This window comes from Cryptomeria japonica, chromosome 9 (assembly GCF_030272615.1).
Source record: "Cryptomeria japonica chromosome 9, Sugi_1.0, whole genome shotgun sequence".
In the NCBI taxonomy this organism is placed as follows: domain Eukaryota; kingdom Viridiplantae; phylum Streptophyta; class Pinopsida; order Cupressales; family Cupressaceae; genus Cryptomeria; species Cryptomeria japonica.
Window position 1 is genome coordinate 1,130,401 of NC_081413.1, and position 16,082 is coordinate 1,146,482.

A 16,082-nucleotide genomic window follows, 5' to 3' on the forward strand; every position below is an offset into this window, starting at 1 on the left:
GTTTTGTCTGTTAGCCTTTGCGTGATGAGTGTTGTCAGGGGGATCACTGGATAGCAGGCTTTGCTTGAGCCAGGGTGAGTCCATGGGGCCCCAGAATTAGGGTTTCTTTGAGAGTCTTCCTTAGGCCCTGGTTTTGCTCTTGTTGCTAATTGTGTCTTGCTTGGTGAGTGAGTATCATCCTTAAAGGTCTGAGCTAGGTCAAGTTGGTGAATGATGAAGTCTGGAATGTCACCTCGATCTTCAAAAGCCCTGAAATTTGGCTAAGTCTGGAATGTCTTCCTGATCCTGAAATTTGACTAAGTCTGGAAAACAGAAGAATCCTCCAAAAACTAAATTTTGCAATATAACTCCTGGAGGTCCGAAACCACTCTCAAACATCCTGACAGTATATATGGAATATAACTTATACTGAAATGTTATATTCCATAAAATGATCCTGATGGAGAGACCAAAATGTCAAATTTCGCTCCTGACCCTTCCAAAGGGTCCAGAGTGAAATTCTCCATAAGACATTCTACTTTGACCAAAACCTAGAACTAACGCATTCCCAGGCTTGAATGAAGGTAAAAATGCTTGTTTGAATGAGGAAATGTGAAAATGAAGTCAGAATTTGAGCCCAAGGATGATTTTCGCTCCTGACCCTTCCAAAGGGTCCAAAGTGAAATTCCTTTTTCTCCACTTTGCTCTTTGAATTGACCAAGTTTATTGACTTCTGAGGCGTGTTGAAAGGTAGATTTATGTGTTCTTTCCTTGAGAAATGGTGGAAATCAACTCAGAACATGGATTTCACTCCTGACCCTTCCAAAGGGTTCAGAGCGAAATCCTCATTTACCCCCCCTTTATTTTGATTCCTAAGGCATGAAAAGACTAGAGGTAGGTTATTTAAGCCTTGCAAGATGAATTGAGGTAAAGGAAGTGTAAAATTAAGCCTAAAACTAGAATTTCGCTCCTGACCCTTCCAAAGGGTCCAGAGCAAAATTCCCATTATCACCTAATTTACCCATGTGAGAAGCAAAAAGGATGGATCTATAGACTTTGTTGGACTAAAACAAGCATATGCTCACCTTCCGAAGGATTTTGGAGTGAAAAAATGGGGTAATTGAGGCCTAACCAAGAAAATTCGCTCCTGACCCTTCCAGAGGGTCCAGGGCAAAATCTTTTGAAACTCCTATTTTTACCTTGTTTGGGCCAGGCAAAGAGCTAATTGTGTGATAATGTTGAAGAGAAGTCTAAATTAGGCAAAATAGCAAATTTCACTCCTGACCCTTCCAGAGGGTTCAGGGCGAAATTCTTATAGGGCCTGTCCTTGGAAAGAATCTTGAACAAACCTCATTTTGATGTCTTCTTGTTGATGATTTAAGGTATAAAATGCTATGTTAGAATAAATATATTATGTGTCCTTAATCATCTTATGGTTTGTCTTGCAGATGAAAGAAGACCAAGCCAGATCAAGGACGACCTCCTCAAGACCAAGCTCGAGCAAGGATGACCACTTCCAGTCCAAAATCATCGAGGACGACCACTTCCAGCCCAGCATCATCAAGGACGACCTCTTCCAGTCCAACATTTGAAGGAAAGGTACACCATCCATCCTGCACATCAAAGACAAAGGAGGTTAACGCAAGGGTCCATTGGAGAAGCAGATAGTTTCAAGAAGAGTTAATTAAAATTATCTTCTCAGCATCATCAAATTGAGCATCTACCAAGTTACAAGTGTCAAACAAGGTGGCATCCCAGTCATCACTCCTCCAATCGGATTGGTCCACCTCAGCATGCCCAGATTCAATGTACCTGACTCATTGGGGATGGCACAAAGTTCGATGTACCTACCCTAGTTATCCATTGGTCGAATATTCCAGAGAAGACATGTGTCCAAATAATGCAATTATTTCATTGGTCAGAATTGAGTTTGTTGTAACAAACCCTAATTAGGGTTTTTATTGTAAAATCTCAGCCATTCATCTCAAATTGATCTGAGCCATTGAATTATATTGTGGGCACTATATAAGCCCTGGCTCCTCATTTGTAAAGGCTAATAGTTAGTCAATAGTTGATAGTGGGTGAATCATTAGCTAATGGTGAATAGTCAACTGATAGAATAGCAATTAGAGTAAAGTAGGAGGACAAGGCAAGGAATTGTTGCCAGTGATTGTAAACAAACTCTATGTTCATTGAAGTTATGGTGAAGTGTGTTGTTTCGTTGCAATATGCATGGTCTCTTGTTGAATCTTCATTTTAGATGATAGATAATTAAATTGAATGAAAGAAGTTGTTGAATGCACCTGTGTGGAATCCGTCTAGTCCATACCACTAGCCTCTTACTGATTGTAAGTGCGCTCGGCGTGGTCAACTAGTATAAAATGAGCTTAATCTTTAGTCATTACACGTCTATTGTTCATGCATTATCTTGAATGGTGATCAGTGTCTGATGATGTACGATTTGAACGTATTGGAAGCATCCCTTGGAAGATCGCACTGAGTTGATGTCAGATTGTTCAAGCCTGATGGTGAGACTCAGCCCAGTAGGACTCCACCTCGTCATTCATCCATCTTCTCACATTCTAGGTAGTAGAGTAGACTTCCTGATCCCTGCATCTTTTGCCATTTGTTTGTCTTCCAGTTAGTAAATAGGACTTGTGATTCCAGCAAATCAAACGTTCAAGTCATAGAGTGTAAGTCCCCTTGTGATTCCAACAAAATCACATCATACCACGAAGAGCGTATCCACGAGTAGAAATCCTACATAATAGAACCTTGGAGTTGCCTCAACTGATCTTTTGGCGATATCTTCGGCAGTCGGGAAACTTTACTCAAGAGAGGATAATGTACCTGTTGTGACCTTTTCCACACATCGCCCCATTGCTACTGGGGACCCTCTGATTTTCCTTCTTTCTAGGGTTTTGTTAGCATCCTGTGACCTTTTGCTGCAGTTTCACCAAGCCTTGTCCAATTCAGAGCATTCCAAGCCCTGACGATTGAAAGTTAGCTTTTGCAAGTTATGTGATTCCGAAGTGTGAACACCACCAGAGCGCTTAGAAAGGCCAAAGGACGAAGATCGCAATCAATTTGGACGAATTTGGACAACTTTCTATTTTTAGAAAGTTTGCTTTTTCCTATTTTTTAGGAAGTTTCGTTTTTGGCATTTTTAGCCCGATCCCCGGTATGGCTATTTTTAGAAAGTTTTTCCTATTTTTTTAGGGATGTCTGCTTTTTGCTTTTTCGGGATGCAAACCTAGGGTTTACACTTGTACTCCTGACCAGCTTTGACCGAAACTCGAAAATTCCAAGTTTTGACCTAAAAAAGCTGAATCTCTAGATTTTAGGCTTTTTTCTTTTTTGGGATGCAAACCTAGGGTTTACACTTGTACTACTGACCAGCTTCGACCAGAAATCGAAAATTCCAAGTTTTGACCTAAAAAAGCTAAATCCCTAGATTTTAGGCTTTTTGCTTTTTCGGGATGCAAACCTAGGGTTTACACTTGTACCACTACCCTGCTTCGACCGAAACTTGAAAATTCTAAGTTTCGATCTAAAAAGCTAAATCCCTAGATTTTAGGCTTTTTGCTGCTTCAGATGATCCACCTAAGCATGGACTTCAAATTTCAAGTTAATTCAGTTAAATTAGATTAAGCTGTGAAATTTTGAAGTTCCTCTGAAAATCTTCTAAGTCTGGCTAACGAAAGGTTTTGTAGGTACAAATGAGGCTATCCAGAAGTCCGCCATGTGTTGAAGAGGCTGTGATGGCCAGCACACTAAAGTCCGCCCATGAGGGGATGTGTTGAAGACCGCCTTGCATGGAGCAACCATCAAAGTCCGCCATGTATGCATTGGAGGTCATGTGGGAGACACCACCAAAGTCCGCCCAACCATGTAGGAGTACTCTCCAAAGTCCGCCACTGTCATGTAGGTCATGTGGGAGACACCTTCAAAGTCTGCCCAAGCATATGGAGAGATGGAAGAGCCAAGTCCGCCAAGGTTAAGAGGGTCAAGGCGAAGGAGCGTCCACCAAAGTCCGCCATAGTTTAGGGAGCCATGTAGGGGACACCACCAAAGTCCGCCCAAGCAAGAGGAGCTAACGCCAAAGTCTGCCATGCCTTGGGAGAGTCATGAGAGGGTACCTTCAAAGTCCGCCCCATGCCTTAGCCAAAATTTTGCCTTGAAGAGAGCTATGAGGGGAGCCTTCCAAAGTCCGCCCAATGTGGAGAGCCTTCCAAAGTCCGCCAAAGCAAGAAGAGGGATGCCTAAAGTCCGCCCAAGTGATGGAGGGGCACACCTCAAAGTCCGCCAAGGCTAGAGGGGCCATGAAGGAGCTAACACCAAAGTCCGCCCAAGGAGGAGCACTCTCCCAAGTCCGCCAAAGTTTGGGGGGTCACATGGGTGCTAAGCCCAAAGTCCGCCATGAGTTTGGAGGCCATGGGTGTCATAGCCAAAGTCCGCCAGGATGATGAAGACCTTGAAGATGCTTACTCCAAAGTCCGCCCCACCTAGAGAGGCCATGGAGGAGTCAACACCAAAGTCCGCCAAGGTAAAGGAGGCCATGTGGGAGCAAGGGTCAAAGTCCGCCCCAATGCCTTAGCAAAATTTTCACTTTAATGGAGGCCATGAAGGAGTTCTAGCCAAAGTCCGCCATACCTTGGAGAGGTTGGCAAAGTGCGCCAAAACTTGAAAATGGAAATTCAAAATTCGAAAAATCCACCTACACATGCCAATGATGTCACTAAACCCATTGGGATTTCAAAATTAAATCCAAAATGAAGAAATATCTAAATAAAAAAAAAAATCCTCAAAATAAATCCAAAATGGAAAGTTTTTTTTGAGAATATTAAAAAATTATTGAGATATTAATTCAAAATGGAAAGTTTTTTTTGAAAGGGAATATTGGAGGATTGATGAATATCTTCAAACTTAAATCAAAATGAAAAGTTTTTTTTTAGAATTAGAAGTATGAGTTGGATGATTTTAGGGGTTTTGCTTAACCTTGTCTACAAATACTTCATTATCAAATTCATTATTACACCAAGAAGTTCAAAATTACTAAGGAGAGCTTAGTAAAGTATGTCAGTTTGAAGATCATCTGGAGAAAATTCTAGATATTGTTGGAAGTGGGATAATATTTTTTGGCAGAAAGCTTACAGATTTCTGGAGAAAGGCATCTTTTCTGAATTTTCTGAATATTTTGGAGAAAAGTCTAGCCTTACTCCTATCCAAGTCAGAGGTGAAATTAAAATTGTGAATTTTTTGAATATTTTCCAAAATTTAATAAATGATTTTTTTTTTTTCGAAAATTTTGGAGGAAGAAAATCAACTTTTTTTGACTAAGTATGAAATTTTTTGAAAGTTTTGACACTTGGCGGTAACCACAATATACTTTTGAAAGTTTTGACACTTGGTGGTAACCACAACCAACTTTAAGACTGAAGGTTTTAAGGTGTTCAATTTTTGTGGCTAAGTATGAGAACAAAAAAAAAAAAATGGAAAATTTTCTAACACTTAGCCATTTCGCAGCCCCGTTATTTTCAAAACTTTGCAAATCATTTTCTGACTTTAAAATTTCCATCGTTTGCCTGCACGCCCTAGACATTATGAAATTCCAGGTAGACAAAGATGCTCCTCCAGAGTCGAGAATGACTTCCAAGTGGAAGAACATCAGCGACACCAACCTCGGACACATCAACCTGAGGGAGTTTAAGAAGCGAATGTTTGGTCTGGACAACCTTGTGCCTACCACCATTGCGCGAAAAATGATGAAAAGTGGTATCGTGCACGCTGCCAGCTTCCTCCCCACCATGCAGTGCAATGAACTAGTAGTTGAATGTGCCAAACACTACGACCCCATCAATAAGGATATTGTTGCACCTGATGGAAGAGTGTTGGCGAATGTCAGCGATTAGGCCATCAGAGAGGCCTTCAAGATCCCCGAGTGCCACAACGCAGTATATATGACAAAGGACGAAGCTGACAGTCTGTACCACGACCACCTGGAGGAATATGATGCCATAGTTAACCATTCCTGGCTAGACAAGCCGAGGAAGGGCGCCTCCAAACTCTAGAGAAAGAGCCTAGTGTGGGCATACTTCAAGGAGGACATTGGGGACATGATTGTCTTGCTCAATAGAATAATAGGAAATCCTTAGGGAGCTCCATTCGAACCCTGGATGTATTATTTCATTAATGAAATAATCAATGGAGTAAAAATGATAGACTGGGCCCATATGATCAACGACAACCTAGACAACCAGCTAAGGAATCTGGAGGCGAATAGGACTTTCTTCATGAGTTCTTACTTGTTTTATTCTTTAGCCAGGACCTACAGGTACAGAGGTCTCACTTGTAGAGGAGAAGTTGGGAACAAGGAGAACCAATTTCCGGTATATGATTGCTATCCCCAGCTCCATATGGAGGAGAAGTTCCATTTCAAAAGGGTGAATGATACCTTCTTGATGCACATTACCCGGACCCTTCAAGGTGGCCTGCACCAGAGGCTCTCTCAAGAGTCTATGGACTTCATCGGTCGGTTCAGGTGTTGGTACATCCAATATCCAAAGTTCACTTACCTCCGAATTCAGGGATTCTCTGGGCCCCATACAAGCTTCCAGCTTACCCTACCAACCGAGTGGTGTTGCTCGAGGTTGTGAGACAATTGGAGGAGTATATAGTGATTCAAAGGGATAAGCAGAAGAAGGCAGGGACATCCTCACTTACAATTGGTAATGGGCTGGAAACATGTCCATCATCACAGGCTGCAGCTACTGCTGAGAAAGAACTGGCCTAGTATCCCTTCTACCAATACAAGGCAAGAAAAGATTTCGATCCATTCCATAGGATAAAGAAGATCGAAGGGACAACGTTCGAGCACAAACTGGATCTAGAAGGCTACTGGGCTAATGCAGCCAATAGTTTTGAGATCCGGAAGAGGTTCTAGTTAAGAATTCCTTTGAGTATGGTGAGAGCAACGGAAGTATTCAAAGTTGCCGATCAGGTAGAAGAAAGCCTAGAACTTCAACAGCCGGGTTTTGAGAAGATGAAGAATGAACCCTTAGTCTCCATAGATTGGACAGAGGGAGAAAAATCAGATCTAGCAAACCTCATGAGGCCAGTGGTTGAGTACTCAAGGTGGTGGGCGTCTGAAAAGACAAAACAATTGAAGGCCAAAGGCGTGGTTCTAACTTATGAATTAATGGGAGTAGATGATACTCTGCCCGTCCATCCTTGTACCTCCGCCGGTGATGCTCGGAATCCAGAAAGTGTTGGATCTCGAAAGAGAAAGGAGTTGGGTGGAAGCTCCACAAAGGTCACAGGGAAAAGGGTTGTAGGTGAGAGAAGAGAATCCAACGAAAGTCACTCCATCCTAAGTGTTGCTTCCATTGCGCCTGATCAGAGTACAATTGGGGAGCAAGAGATGAACATCTGTGTGATTGATGATGAAGTAAGAGTGCTTTCCCAGCCAATTGAGGAAGTGGTGGAGAAGGTCTTCCGAACTCCAGATAGGGGACAAATTGAAGCCCCTACAATCTTCTTGGATGGCATACCAGCGAACCCAGGAGAAGCAGATGATGAGTTTGATTGGAACACTGTAGAACAATCAACCATTCCTGATTGGCTGAGAGCAAGGATAAAGGCCAAGGTTCCCAAGAAGGCTCACTCAATCAAGGAGGTCACCCCAGCATTCCTGGAGAAGGTGAATGAACCCACTATAACTAAACCGCCCAAACCAGCCAAGAAGTTTTCCCCGATTCAGAGAGACGGTGCCGGATTCAGGACAGTCCAAATAGTAGTGCCCAAAGAAGGGAAGACTAGGGACAATGTCACCACAGATGATTACAAGATTACCACCATAGAGATGGGTAAGCCTACCCAGGACTAGGAGATCCAATATTTTGATGACTCCTGCAACGTTCTAAAGACGAGGCTGGCTCATGAAAAAGAAAAGAGGAAGAAAGTGGAAGAAGAGAACCAGCAGTGGAAGAAGTATGTTCTCCATCTTACCAGCCCACTCAACCATGAAGTCCCGGCTACTCCACCACAACCTCTTCAGCAGGGATCCATGAAGGACTATGATGATATGAAGGGATCATACACTCAAGAAAAGGAGTGGATTTCAGACGCTGTGAAACGTGCTGATACCATGGTAGAAAACTTAGTATCAGCACATGAGGCAACTTCTTTGTTGATTGATCGTATCCAGGATCTAGCATCCAATTGGGAAGAAGTGGATGAAATTCAGAATGAAATACTCCCTCACCTGAAGGTTATCCGAGGCATATCAAAGAAGAGCTTAGTGGATGCGGGCATCATACAGACAGGAGACAGATACGACTTCGGCACGTGCTACTATGCTCTGGTCACTTGGATTGATGTTCTAAAGAAATCCGAGACCAAGTGTTTTGAGATAGAGGCGAGGGTTAGAGAGATCCTGGGCAAGGTATTCCGTGTGGCGTCAGAGATTTGGCAAAAGGAAAGCCTAAGGGAGAAGCATTTACAAGCAAAGAACCTGAGAGCCAGGATTCAGGCAAGCTTCTTTCGAGATTCAGGGATGATTAACAAAGGCGATCTTTCGAAGATTGCAAAATTCCTCTCCATCGATGACAACTTCCTCACCCAAGCAGTGGAGTGGGAAGGCATCCTTGCCACATGCACCGACGATGTGGATCTCATCGACTTCCAGATTGGCGGTTTGCCAAGTGTCACCATGGAGGAGGTCAAGCTCATGGTGTTCAGATACGTTGAATCTCTAAAAGAGGAAAGTGGCCACTCACCTCAGTAGGATTAGCAGTTGTGCCACTTGTCACTCTTTCATTTGCTTGAACTAATAGTATTTCGGGAAACCCTAATTAGGGTTTAGGACTTTCAATCTTGGCCCTTGATCATTGTTTGATCTCAGCCATTCATTTAGTTTTGAGAAACTATATAAGGTTGCCTCCTCTCATTTGAAAAGGGTGAGGTTTTTGATGTATTGTTGCTTAAGGTCATTTCCGGATAATATATTGCATGTGCGCTGCTTTGTAATCTCTATTATTTGAATGATTTGCATGGTTTCAATTGCCTCAACACTTAGTTAAAATTAATCTAGATTTGTTGTCATTGTTGTTAATTTGAATGAAGGATTTGATAAGTATCAATTGATGGTGTATTTCCGCTCATACTTTTGGTAAATGGATGATTTCCATTCTATTGTGCAAAGTTAGTCTGAGCCCATCCCCTGTGCATCCCAACATCTCGATCATAAGCACAACCCATTGAAGATTGCACCGGCCTTGTGTAGTTGTCCCTAGTGTGGCGAAGTAAGGTTTGGTTTCTCAAAAGCACCCAATTGATACCATCTCCGAAATTGGTAGGATTAGATTAGCCTTCCTAAACCCTACCTCTTTTTCCCTTTCTTTTGAAAGTCTAAATCCTAGAAAATCCAAAAAAAAGAAGAGCCTAAATTGCTAAATCCATCTAAGTCCAACAGTTCAAAAAAAAAAAATACTTGTCAAACGCAAGTCCCCCTTGAAAATTTCAGCATACACTACCCAAGAAGCTATTCCACTAAAGTCGCTTGTTCGCACATATAGACCTTGGAATCAGTGGTGATTTTTCAGGAGAGGATAGAATACCTTCGGGTATCCTATCCTAATGTTTGGTAGATGATAAAACAGACACCAACAATACCCTAGGTATTTTATTCTGTGTTCGCATGTGCATAAAAAACACATCAACAAAGTGCCAAGGTCTTATGAAAGTAAAAATAATAGGATTGTATGGTTGTAAGTGTAAAGGTCATAAAAATGGGGAATGACACGAGCATACTATTTGTTCAAGGCATGGGCAAGGGGATTATATCACAAAGGGAAATATATATTGGAGGGTGGATATACAATCTATTCCCTTTTTAGCATGGGCGTATAGTAATTAGAGCTATTTGGTGCATAGTGTCCAACTAGTTGTAGATAGACATATGAAGATTTACAACATACAATGTGATTTATGGTCCTTATATTACATCTAGATATTTTCTTATTTGGCTTATATGTAAAGCTTTATTGCCCCTCCTCTGTGTTTAATAATAACTATACTTTTTTCAATAGCTTCTTCTTTCTCCCTATGTAATGTCCTCTTTTTCCTCCTAGTCAATTTGCCTTCCCATTAGCCTATTCTCTAGGATCTTGTATGCTAAGTGGAGTTGGTTAGGGGACTCACTATTCTATGAAGAGATTGAGCTGATGATTTCAATGTGTTTTGCCAATGTTTCTATTTTTATCATATGCTATTTTTAATAGGTGCTATTTTGGATGCTTTGTTTGAGCTTCAATTCCTCTCATCTTCAGAGTGAAGTGTTTTCGATTTCAATGCCTTGGTGAGTTTCCTAAGGTTAGAAGAAGAATATTTTATGCTTTTCACTTAAGTGTTATTAAAAGGTAAGTTTGTTTTATAACTTAAGTGATAAAGTGTTATTTAAGTGGCCCTAAAAGTGACACCTAGGAAAGGGGGCAAGACCTAAGTTGATAAAATGTTATTAAGTGGCCCCAAAAGTGGACACCAAGGTGAGAGGAAGATTAAAATGTTTTTAAAAAGATAAGTGACGAAAAATATTTTAATTATAGATTGTAGACTCTTCCAAAGCTTGGGAGACTCACAAGTCCCATAGCCATGGACTCATGAGCCATGTCTTGGTAAGTCCAAGCACAAACTCACCAAGTCCTAGGGAGGGAATTATGAGAATCCTGGAATATACACACCCAACAAACATAAAAATTGGTTTTTTATTTTAACTTTTTTTTTTTTTTTTTCACTTCTTTGTGCACTTTCTTGTCCATTCTTCATATTTTGGCTCAAACTCGTCCATTTTTAATCATCCAAAAACAAAAAAAAATTGCAAGCATAGCCCCCAAACCCCCATTTCTAGGCCGCAAGGAAATGCACTTGCGTTTTCCCGTACCCCTTCTATCATTGGGTTTTTCTCATATCTAACACTTTGTGCAGCTTATCATTGTTGTCCCTCAAACCCATTAGGGTCTCCACTCCCAAACCCCCAACAAAATTGGATGCAATGGAAGAGGACAAAGAATATTTTGAAGATCAAGAAACAATTCATCATCATTTAGATACCATAGCAATAGCACCTTCTAGTTTGAGGTCTGAAAAATTGAGTTACAATAGGAGAGGAAAGAAAAAGATGTAGATTGTATTTGGTTGTTTTCCTCATGTTGATATATCATTATATATAAACATTTATACATTTGATGTATGGAATTATGAAATTTGAATGATGAACTTTCAAATATCAAGTGTTTGAAGATCACATAACATGTGTAATGTTTAAATTATGATAAATTGGTAATCAAATTAGGCTCATATGTTCTAAAAATCATTTAATTTCTTCTTTGTTTTCTCAAACTATGGTTTCCTTCTTTGTCGAGCCCTAGCTGAGTTTTTTTGCTGAGTCTTGAGTTTGAGCCAAGTTTTTTTGCCGAGCCCTATTTTGGGCTGCCCAATCTACGTCGAGTCCAAGTCTGAGTCCTCAAACTATGATTATCATTTCAAATTGGTGTTGCCCTAACTTTTCACTCCACTCTATAAATATGAGTTGTGCTCTCATTTGCACATTCTAAAATTGACAAATTTAGGAGATGCTATTATAATGAACTCAAAGAGTTCTTTTCTTGCTGGTTGAGGACAAAAACACTCTTCAATGGTGCTGGTTTTGGTGGTGAAATAACCACCCTAGGTGGTTGTGGCTCACAAATAGACTTTTTTAGTGTTTTTTCTTACAGTTTAGTGTTTTGGGTTTGAAGATAATGAAGGTTTTCGAAGTATTTTGGTGTGTTTGAATGAGATTTCTCAGTGTTGGTCTTCATTCTCAATGATACTGGAATTCATATTTTTGCTCATAACTTAGTGGGTGAATCGGATATCATTCTAACTATTTGTTTATTGACTTCTTTGCAACTGGGTGCCCTATTTCAAGGTGTAATATGCTCATTTTGGTGGAGAAATGATTTTATAGTTGAAGTTGCCCCTCCTAGGAAGTAGAGCCCATCTTCACTTTGGCACATGGGAGTTAGAGGTGGTGGTTTCCGCTTATTTGAGGTCAGCAAATCTTCATTTTAATGTGGCATCTAGTTCTTCTGAGCAGCACTATGAGAGCTTAGTTCAATTGCTGATCAAGTGAGATGTCTATCTATATATTGGTGAATTGCCCTTATGCTTTTCTTGCTCCCATCTTCTTGTAGCAGACTTTTGAGATACAGTTTTTGAGTATTATGAGGCTTGGTTATTTACTTTATGAATGGTGATATATCTGAAACTTCATGGCAGACCTGTAGCCTCTTGGTATGAGCATTTTGAAGGTGATCTGAAGGCGTATCAGACCAAAGACATCAAGAAGACTTACTTTCCTGAAGGTATTTCATGCTTAGACTATCTTGTCACGTGTTTATTTGTTTGTAATGCCAAGTTGAATGACAGAGAATTCAGATTTTATAAACAGCAGTACATATAGCTCATGTATTCGAGTTTGGATGACATTTAAGTTTTTTATTAAGGATTAAACAAATTTTGAGGGGACCTGAAACCCCTTACAACAAGTTTTGAAGGGACCTGAAACCCTCGGATTTTGCAAGATTCTGAAACCCAAAGAAGAAAGTTGTCAAAAGAAACAACATAGGAAATCAGCTGCCCAACCTCAACCTCAACAACAAACTAAAATCATTGAAAGACTAGCTGAAAAAAGTAGGACGAAGCCATACTCAGACAACACCATAAGATGTCAAAACAAGAAAATCCAAGGGTTTTATCAAGGTTCCCTTAACTTGCAACAAATACCAAGGGTTTTTCTAGGCAACCATAACCTAAACAAATGCTATCAAAGATCCCAACACCAAAACAACCAAAGCCTTGAAGAAAAGCATAAAGGAACAATCTAGAACTAGGGAATTTTGAAAGGCTCCCCAAACCTTTATATTGGGTTTTGAAATGGCTCCCAAAACCATTAAGTTGAAGCCAGCAAAGACAATCCAACTAAAAGTTAGCTCCCTTCCAGCACAACTCCTCTCCACCTCAATAGGAAAAGGAAACACCTCAATAGGAGCTGAAGAGAAACAAGCCACCGGCTGAACACACCAAACACTGTTCAATCCCACAAGATCCAAAGACAAAAGATCAAAACAACACCATTTAGCTAGAATATTGGGTTTTAGAAAGGCTCTCAAAACTTTAACAAGGAAACAAGGCACAAATTAGTCATGCTCCTAGAAAGCTAACTTCAACATAGCCTCCACCTCCATAGAAGAAAAGTGATAGAGACCTAACAACAAGGAGATGAGAGCAGTCAAACATCTAACCTCCAAACGCAAGGCAACAAGAGCCCCCAAAAAACTCTATCCAACATCATCCAACCAACCACTCTTCCCCTCAATAGAAGAGCCATTCACCTCAATAGAATAGGCTAAGAAGGAGAGTAAGATGAGAGCCAGAGCAGCAATAGAAACCCTCATGGAAAAGATAGAATCAGAGAAGCACAGGGTCCACAGAGCAAGCAAAAGAAAAACCCTCTTGGAAACCGAAGAGATCTCAAGGTCAAGAGGCACAACAAGCAAACCCAAAAAAGATTCGAGGCAAATTGCAACCATAAGCAAAACCCTCACTGAAGCAATGGCTTAATAGGGAATCACAGGCACCATAGCACCAACGAGCAAGGCAGTGAGGTAGGACCAATGACCACTCCCAAAAACCCCTAGGCCTTCAAACGCAAAATCCTCAACCCCCTCACCTGACACCTCAGTTTCCGCAACCAAAAACCAAGCTCTGCCCCAACACCCACTCTAGGGAGCCACCCATGCCATAGAAAGCGCTCTCGGGCAAGAATCATCTTCATCGTCCCCATCCTCCCCTACATGGGAGCCTCCCTCTAAAACACTAGCCTCCCCTCCACACACGCTCCTGACCATTTTGAAAAAATTCCAACTCAAAAGCCCCTTGAGGATATTGTTAAAGTCCGGATGATGTTTAAGTTGCTTTCCATAGATGTACTAGCATTACAAATCAGTTTATTGCTTCCATTTCCTTTGTATTGACAAACATTGCATGTTAAAACTCTACATCAGAAAAGATGTAATATCCCCTGTTCAAATAGTCACTGATGACAAGGAATATTTGCTGTCAAATCTGAGTGTTATGATGTTTGCTAATGTTGCGTGTTATACGGACTGCTGTCTCAGTAGTTTTCAGATTAATGTAGACTTCAGCAAACACACATTTATCTTGAAAGAACAACTACATATGATTTCCTTAATAAACTATATGACAGTCATGCAAGCACATATAACCATAGTATGATACTCTATCACTCAGATCAGACATCTAACAGCTAGCTGGCATTATGTCAAGCAGTTGGTATGCATCCTCCGAAAAGACAATAGAGTATAATGCAAACTCCAAACGGTCTTCTTATTCATATAATAAATCAAATTACATTTCACATGACAGCCTAATGACAAACTATAGGCAGCTGATAAATGAATACATGGACTGTCATTTCAGACTTCTGAGGACTCCAAATCTGCAGCTAAACTTATACATCCAGACTGAAAATTTACAATGAAAGTTTAAAGAGAGAACCTGGCCAAATCGTCTTATAGGAATAAGTAAGAAGTGATGTCAAAATACTCTCCAAAGGCCAAATCGAACCCCCTTCAAAGTCCGCCCTTAATGCTGCATACCACAGGTCTGAGATCACGGTATTTGACAGCTGATATCTGCTCGAAGTTTCACCAAGAATCATTGCCTTGGTTGCTCAAGTATAGCATCACCCTCAATACATAATTTGGAGACCAAATTGAATGGATAAGTTCAAGTCGAAGGGTAATGGAAGACTGAATGTTGATGTGAATGGCAGCAAATAAGCTTCTAACTTCACCCAAGCTGATTGGTCTCACCTCCTAATTTAAGTGCCTTACCAATGAAGATGTCTCAAGGCTCATGTCAAGTAATTTCACCCAAATCGATGGGTTTCTGCTGTGTACAGGTCTGTCTGATCAGACCACTGTTAAGGGGCTTAATTGACACCATAAGTTCATTCCAAACTGCTTTAAAAAGATCACCTTGCTCCCTAAGTGAGAACGCTGCCTTCTAACCTGTGATTTGATGCATCAATGATGAGTAACAAACCAAATCGAGGGTTTGGAGGCTCGGCTTAACACTGAGATCAGTCTGCAATATACTTCAATCTCACCTCAAAATCTCCTTAATGGCATTGCCTTCCTTCTTAGGCCATATCGCTGGTCTCCAATAGAAAGATGTCCATTCACCAATCCATCAAATGTCAAAGTCGTGGTTAATGAAATCTGAAGCAATACACCAGCTATTATAACCGATATAAAATCTCCTTAAGGTCAAGTGAAAGGACTGATTTGTCCTTCCCAACGGTCATCAACTCATTATGCACAAATGTGGAAAACTGAGTATCTCCCACTCCCAAGAAGAAGCTAGGGTTTCGTCCAGCCCTTCTTCAATCTATTGAAGGTTTGCGTCCTCAAAGATTCAACCAATGCCATGCATCAGTCATTTCTTCATATCCAAATCTCCAATCTCCCTGTTCAACAATAACCCTCTTCTATTTATCCTTTTCATAACCCATCATGAGATTCCTTCTAGAAGAGGGTAGGTACACTTTATTATTTATTATTATTTAAGTGACTTTAATTATTTTAATTTTATACTTTAGTCACTATTTAATTAAATATAAAGTCACTTTTTAATTTTTAATTTATTTAATGACTCTATAAGAAAGTAATTTCTCCTTATTTCTCCACTTAGCCAAAAAGGCTAAAATTCCATAAAAGACTAACAAAAATGGGGACATTACAATCCGCCCCTCCTGAAATTGCTTGACCCCAAGCAATCTCCACTACTCAACGAAAACATCCTGTAGAATAACACCTCCTAGATCCCAAATGAAAAACTGTGTAATGTCCCTATCAACAGACCAAAGCTCCTGTAACACCAACTGTATCTGCTGAATCATTTCGAGCACCTCATCATGTGCCATAGGAGTGCAAGCCTTAGCCCTAACAATACCCGGATCCCAAACTAATCCATCAATC

General features: G+C 40.6%; 1 protein-coding gene and 1 long non-coding RNA gene across 3 annotated transcripts in view; one reads left to right on the forward strand and one right to left on the reverse strand.

Annotated features, from left to right (window-relative positions):
- Positions 1-16,082, reverse strand: part of LOC131059705 (probable LRR receptor-like serine/threonine-protein kinase At1g56140) — a 140,622-nt gene that overhangs the window by 24,274 nt on the left and 100,266 nt on the right. The gene's annotated exons all lie outside the window — the stretch shown is intronic.
- LOC131059718 (uncharacterized) overlaps positions 1-16,082 on the forward strand; it is an 81,473-nt gene that overhangs the window by 9,167 nt on the left and 56,224 nt on the right. Inside the window, exons 2-3 of the long non-coding RNA XR_009110226.2 lie at positions 11,948-12,069; positions 12,298-12,383. This is a non-coding gene — a long non-coding RNA (uncharacterized LOC131059718). The remainder of the gene's footprint in view (positions 1-11,947; positions 12,070-12,297; positions 12,384-16,082) is intronic.